Below are 7,653 nucleotides of genomic sequence, written 5' to 3' on the forward strand. Positions count from 1 at the left end.
TCTTCTGCTTGAAGAACTTCCTTAGAATAGATCTCCTGACAGATTCTTAGTTTTCCTTCATCTGAGCATGTCTTCATTTCACCTTCATTCATGAAGAATATTTTTTGCTGGTATAGAGTTCTGGATTGACAGTTCTTTCAGCACTTGAAAAATGTGCTACTTCCTTCTGGCCGTCATGTTTTCTGATCAGAAATCTGTCATTTAAATCATTGTTCCTCTGCAGGTAATGTATCATTACTCATGCTGCTTTCATTTTTTTTCTTGTTTTTAGTTTTCTGAATTTTGATTATGATGTGTCTTGGCATGGATTTCTTTGGGTTTATCCTGTTTGGGGTTTGCTCAGTTTCTTGAATCTGTAGGCTTATGTTTATTGCCAAAATTGAGGAATTTTCTGCCATTATTTCTTTGAATGCCTTTTCAGCCTGACTTTCCCCTTTCCTTCCAGGATTCAGCATATTTTCTCTCTTTGTTGTTCATATTGGGTAATTTCTCTTGTTCTATCTTTAAGTTCACTGATGCTTTCCTCTCTCCCCTCCATTCTGTTCTTGAGCACATCCATTGAGTCTTTTACTTTGGCTACTGTATTTTTCAGTTAAAAATATTCCATTTTGGGGACTTCCCTGGTGGCGCAGTGGTTAAGAATCCACCTGCCAATGCAGGGGACACAGGTTCGATCCCTGGTCTGGAAAGATCCCACATGCCACAGAGCAACTAAGCCTGTGCACCACAACTACTGAGCCTGTGCTCTGGAGCCCACAAGCCACAACTACTGAGCCCATGTGCACCACAACTACTGGAGCCCGGGCGCCCTAGAGCCCATGCACCACAACAAGCCACCACAATGAGAAGCTTATGCACAACAATGAAGAGTAGCCCCCGCTCGCCGCAACTAGAGAAAGCCCGCACGCAGCAACAAAGACCCAACAGAGCCCCCCCCAAAAAAATTCCATTTTGCTCTTTATATTCTCCCTTCCTTTGTGAAGATTTTCTATTTTTTTATTTGTTTCAAGTGTGTACATAATTTGTTCATTGAAGCATTTCTATGATTGCTGTTTTAAATTTCTTGTCAGATTAATTTATCTTGGTGTTGATGTCTCTTGATTGTCTTTTTTTTCATTCAGTTTGAGATTTTCCTGTTTTTTGATACAATTAATGATGTTCAGTTCTATTCTGGACATTTTGGGGGTTGTGTTGTTAGATTCTAGATCCTTCCTTTATGCAGGCAGTTACTCTATTTAGGTGTAGCTTAGAAGTCCAGGTTGGGGTAGATGTTCAGCACCCTGCTAGGCCCCACAGACTCCACCCCAGCAAAAGTCGAACACAGCCACCCGCCTCATTTTCAGTGGATGGGGGTGGAAGTTAAGCTCTCCATTCAGCCCAGCTAGAACAGATGGGGAAGCTGAAAGTGGGGAAAGGGTGTTGGCTAGCACCACCTTTGTTGCTAGAGTTTGTTAAGTGGGGATGAAAGTTCAGCTCCCCATTGGGCCCTGATAACACTGAGGAGAGTGAGAAGCTGATTATTGAGCAGCACTGCTTGGAACCACCTAGTTCGACCTCAGTGCTTTTGGGCCACCATGGAAGTTCATCCTGCTTGATACTACCCTGTTGGTGAAGCAGAGGCAAACTTACCTCACTGCCACTGGGTATGGCCCTAATGGGTATTTAATTTTTAATTTTTAGTGTTATATTCTGTATACAAACCATTTGTCAAATATTTGCATTATTAAAATATTGGTTTTTTTGGATGCACAAAAATTTTAAAGTTTAATGTGGATATTACCTAGTCTATGATATATTTTAAGTTAATTTGTGTAAGGTATAGGATTTAGGTCAAGGTTCATTTTTTTTGCCTATGATGTCTAATTGTTCCAACACTATTTGTTGAAAAAAATTATCCTTTTTCTATTCAATTGTTTTGCACTTTTGTAAAAGATCAGGTGGCTGACTTATGTGAGTCTATTTCTGAACTCTTTTCTGTTCCATTGATTTATGTATCTGTCACCCTACCAACACCACACTGTCTTGATTACTGTAGCTAAATAGTGATTCTTCTCCCTTTATCCTTCTTTTTCAAAACTGCTTTATCCTAATTCCTTTGCTTTTCCTTATAACTTTAGATCCACCTTTTTTTTTTTCAAAAATGCTGCTTAGATTTTGATAAGAATTGCAGTACACCTTTATATTACATGGGAGAAAATTGAAATTTTTACTGTGTTGAGACTTCCAATCCATAAGCAGAATATGTCTCTTCACTTATTTAGATCTTTGAGTTTTTTCATCAGTGTCTTCTGGTTTTCAGCTCCTGTACATATATTGTTAGATATAAACTTAACTGTTTCATTGGCAAGAGAGGGATATTTTTGTTTTGTAGATGCCTTTTCATTCTTTATATAGAAAACAATGTCATCTGCAAATAGAGACAATTTTGTTGTTGTTGTTGCTGCTGTTCTTTCCAATCTGTATGCCTTCTATTTACTTTTCTGGTCTTATTTCACTGGCTGGGGCTTCCAGATACGCTGGTGAGAGAAGACATCCTTGCCTTTTTCCTAATCATAGGATGTTTTCCATTTTTCTCTGGGATAAATGGCCAGTTAACTTCTGGAATGGGATTTTAAAGCTGAATACTGGAAACAGTTAAGTGACCAACATAGGCCAAAATAAAAAAGGCAACAAAAAAAGATGCAGAGCTAATATTTAAGAGACAAGAGACTGGCCTATTACTAGAGTAATTGTCACCTTTACAGAGAAAATTCCACTATTCTTTTCCTTGAAGTGACTTGAGTTTCAAATAACCTAATTGAGAAGGTAATTTAGATGGAGCTTTGCTCCTACCAACAGGAAGAATCTTGATAAATACTGCGGGATCTAACTAGAGCTTCCTTCCTGGAACCACAGTTGAAAAACTATTGAGCAGGATGAGACCAAGTAATGAAGATCCCTATCAGTTCTAGCTATTTTCTCATGAACCATGTACACCATCGAAGGTGTCCCTTGCTCATGAAGGTCTCACCATTATTAGGGATACTAAGGCACATATCCAAACTGACCACTGAAGTCAGCCTTGTGATTTTTGCTGGTCTAACCCATCAAGTATGCAGAGAAACAGGAATCGAGGCAGTCGGGGATAAGGTAGGAATCAGTTTTAGGTCTAATCTACAGTATGAAAAGAACATATGGAATTCCAAGAAAAATCTGACAGACAGTATAATAGAGTGGTAGTGTGTGTGCGTGCACACACACACATTTAATTAAAATAGACCACAAGCAAGCAGAGTTGTGTTAGGATTTCTGTCTCTTCAAGAGAAGATACAAATGGCCAACAGGTACATGATTTACAAACATTTTCTTCTATATGTTGTCTTTTCACTTTTTTGATAAGGTCTTTTTGTAGAAAAAGTTTATAGTTTTTGTGAATTTCATTTTATCTTTTCTTTTGCTTCTTGTGTTTTTTATGTCAAATCTAAAAATCAGTTGACAAATTCAAGATCAGGAAGATCTACCCCTATATTTCTTCTAAGAATCTGATAATTGAACTCTTAAATTTAGGTCATTGTTCAATTTCAAGTTAACTTTTGTAAATGGAGTGAGGCAGGAGTTCACCTTGATTCTTTTTTTTTTTTTTTTTTTTAAACAATTTTTTTTTTTTTAAATGGGAATTATTTATTTATTTATTTTTGGCTGTGTTGGGTCTTCGTTTCTGTGCGAGGGCTTTCTCTAGTTGCGGCAAGTGGGGGCCACTCTTCATCGCGGTGCGCGGGCCTCTCACTATCGCGGCCTCTCTTGTTGCGGAGCACAGGCTCCAGACGCGCAGGCTCAGCAATTGTGGCTCACGGGCCTAGTCGCTCCGCGGCATGTGGGATCTTCCCAGACCAGGGCTCGAACCCGTGTCCCCTGCATTGGCAGGCAGATTCTCAACCACTGCGCCACCAGGGAAGCCCCACCTTGATTCTTGTGCATGTAGTTAACCAGTAGTCCCAGCAGATTTCTTAAAGAAACTATTTGTACCCCATTGAATTTTCTTGGCACCCTTGCCAAAAATCAATCGGGTATGGATATTTGGGTTTATTTCTAGACTCAGCTCTATCCCATTGATCCATATGTCTGCCCTTATGTAAGTACCGCATTGTTTTGATTACTCTAGCTTTGAAGTAGTTTTTGAAATGGGAAAGTGTGAGTCTTCCAATTTTGTTTTTCTTTTTCAGTGTTGTTTTGACTATTTGGGGACCCTTGAAATTTCATATAAATTGGAGGATCAGTTTTCCAATCTGAAAAAAAAAGTATTAGAATTTTGATAGGGATTGCACTGAATCTGTAAATTGCTTCGAGGATTACTGCCATCTTACTAGTTGTTATGGACTGAATTGTGTCCCCCAATTCCCATGTTGAAGCCCTAACCCAGAATGGGACTATATTTGGAGATAGGGCCTTTAAGGAGCCAATTAAGGTTAAATGATGCCATAAGAGTGGGACCCTAATCCAATACGATTTTTGTTCTTTAAGAAGAGGAAAAAATACCAGAAATGTGCATGTACAGAGAAAAGGCCATCTGCAGGTCAAGGAGAGAGGCCTCAGGAGACGTCAAATCTGCAAACAGCTTGATCTTGAATATCCAGCCTCCAGAACTGTGAGAAACAAATTTCTGTTGTTTAAGCCATCCAGTCTGTGGTACATTGTTATGGCAGACCTAGTAGAGTAATACAACACTATTACATTTTCCAATTGATGAAAATGGAATGTCCTTCCATTTAATAATGTCTTTAATTTTGTTCAGCAGTGTTTTATAGTTTTCAGTGTACAAGTCTTTCACTCCTGTGGTTAAATTTATTCCTACATATTTTATTCTTTTTGATGCTATTATAAATAGAATTTTCTTAGTTCCTTTTTGTATTGTTGATTGCTAGTGTATAGAAAAACAATTTTTTTGTGCTGATCCTGTACCCTATAATTTTACTAAAATTTATTAGCTCCAGTTTTTTCCTGTGGACATTTTGGGATTTTCTATGTATAGAGTCATGTCATCTGCAAACACAGATAGTTTTAGTTCTTCCTTTAGAATTTGGATGCCTTTTATTTTTCTTGACTAATTTCTCTGGCTAGGACTTCCAGTACAATATTGAATACCAATGGTGAAATCAGATATTCTTGTCTTGTTTCTGGTGTTAAGGAAAAAGATTTCAGATGTTCACCGTTGGGGATGATGTTAGCTGTGGGTTTTTCATAAATGCCCTTTATCATGTTAAGGAAATTCCCTTCTATTCCTAGTTTGCTGAGCATTTTTAACCTGAAAGGCTGTTTAATTTTTTAAAGTGCCTTTCTGCATCAATTGAGATGATCATGTTGGGTTTTATTCGCCTTTGCTTTATTAATGAAGTGTATTAACTTCATTTATTTTCTTATGTTGAAGCGCCTTTGTATTCCTGGAATAAATCCCACTTAGTCAAGCTGTGCAATCCTTTTAATGTACTGTTGGATTTGGTTTGCTAATATTTTGTTGAAGATTTTTGTACCTATATCCATGAGAGGTATTTATATGTAGTTTTCATTTCTAGTGGTATTTTTGTCTGGCTTTATATCAGGATAATGCTGGCTTCATAGAATGTGTTAGGGATAATTCTCTCCTATTTTTCAGAAGAGTTTGAATAGGATTGGTGTTAATCCTTCTTTAAAAGTTTAAATTCACTGGTGAAGCCATCTGGACCTGGACTTTTCTTTCTTGAAGGTCTTGAACTACTGATTCAACCTCTTTACTTGTTACAGGTCTGTTGCAATTCTCTATTTCTTATTGAGTCAATTTCAGTAATTTGTGTCTAGAGATTTGTGCATTTAATCTACATTATTTAATTTGTTGGTGTACAATTATTTGTAGTATTCTTTTATAATTCTTTAAATTTCTGTAAAGTTTGTAATGTCCCCACTTTTATTTCTAACTTTAGTTATTTGCATCTTCTTTTTTTTCTTAAACACTTTATCTAAAGGTTTGTCAATTTCAATCTTTTCAAATAACCAACTTCTGGTTTCACTGATTCTATTTTTAAATTTCATTTATTCTTTGTATCTGCTTTTGTCTGTATTTTCTTCCTTCTGCTGGTTTTGGGTTTAATTTGCTCCTCTTTTCTAGTTCCTTAAGATGTAAAGTTAGGTTAAGATTTTCTTCCTTTTTAATATAGGTATTTATAGCTGTACATTTCCCTCTGGGAGCTGCTTTCATTGAATCTCATAAGTTTTGGTATGTTGTGTTTTTATTTTCCTTCATCTCAAAGTATTTTCTAATTTCACCAGTGATTTCTTCTTTGACCAATTGGTCATTTAAAGAGTATGTTGTTTAATTCCCACATATTTGCAAAATTTTCAATTTTCCTTCTAATATTGACTTCTAACCTTGTTTCATATTAGTTAGATACTTGGTATGCTTTCAGTTGTTTAAAATGAGAATTACTTTATGATCCTGGAGAATGTTCCATGTGCACTTCAGAAAAATGTGTATCTGCTGTTGTTGGGTGGAATGTTCCAAATATGTCTGTTAGGGCTAGTTGGTTTTTGTGTTGTCCAATTCCACTTACTTATTGATCTTCTATCTAGATATACTTTTCATTATTGAAAATAAGGTACTTAAGTCCCCAACTATTGTAGAACTATTTCTCCCAACAATTCTGTCCATGTTTACTACATATATTTTGAGGCTCTGCTGTTTAGTGCAAGTATGTTTATCTTCTAAATGCATTGACACCTTTATCAATAGATAATTTCCTTTGTCTTATAAAAATTTAGACCTAAAACCCATTTTGTGTTTTAATCTATCTACACAAGATCACTTTTTTAGTTCCTCTAGTGGATACTTTTATATCTTTAAAGATTACAACTAACTTTTAAACCTTTAAAAATTGAAATATAGTTGATTTACAATATTGTGTTCGTTTCAGGTGTACAGAAAAGTGATTGTTACATATATATGTATTTTTTCAGATTATTTTCAATTATATGTTATTATAAGATATTGAATACAATCTCCTGTGCTATACAGTAAATCCTTATTGCTTATCTATTTTATGTATAGTAGTTTGTATCTGTTACTCCCATACTCCTAATTTATCCCTTCCCCCCCTCCCTTTTTCCTTTGGTAACCATAAGTTTGTTTTCTGTGCCTGTGAATCCATTTCTCTTTTGTATATTCATTTGTATTATTTTTTAGATTTCACATATAAGTGATATCATATAATATTTGTCTGTCTGACTTGCTTCACTAAGTATAATATTCCTTAGGTCCATCCATGTTGCTGCAAATGGCAATATTTCATTTTTTTTTATGACTAATATTCCATTACACACACACACACACATATCATGTCTTCTTAAGCCAGTCGGGCATTTGGGTTGTTTCCCTGTCTTGACTGTTGTAAATAGTGCTGCTACATGAACACTGAGACACATGTATCTTTTGGAATTAGAGTTTTAATCTTCTCCAAATATTTACCAAGAAGTGGGGTTGCCAGATTACATGGTAGCTCTATTTTTTGTTTTTTAAGGAAACTCCATACTGTTTTGCATAGTGGCTGCACCAATTTACATTCCCACCAACAGTGTAGGAGGTTTCCCTTTTCTCCACACACTCTCCGGCATTTATTATTTATAGTTTTGGTGATGGCCATTCTGAAT

The sequence above is a fragment of the Balaenoptera ricei genome, chromosome 19 (genome assembly GCF_028023285.1).
Source record: "Balaenoptera ricei isolate mBalRic1 chromosome 19, mBalRic1.hap2, whole genome shotgun sequence".
Taxonomy (NCBI): Eukaryota; Metazoa; Chordata; class Mammalia; order Artiodactyla; family Balaenopteridae; genus Balaenoptera; species Balaenoptera ricei.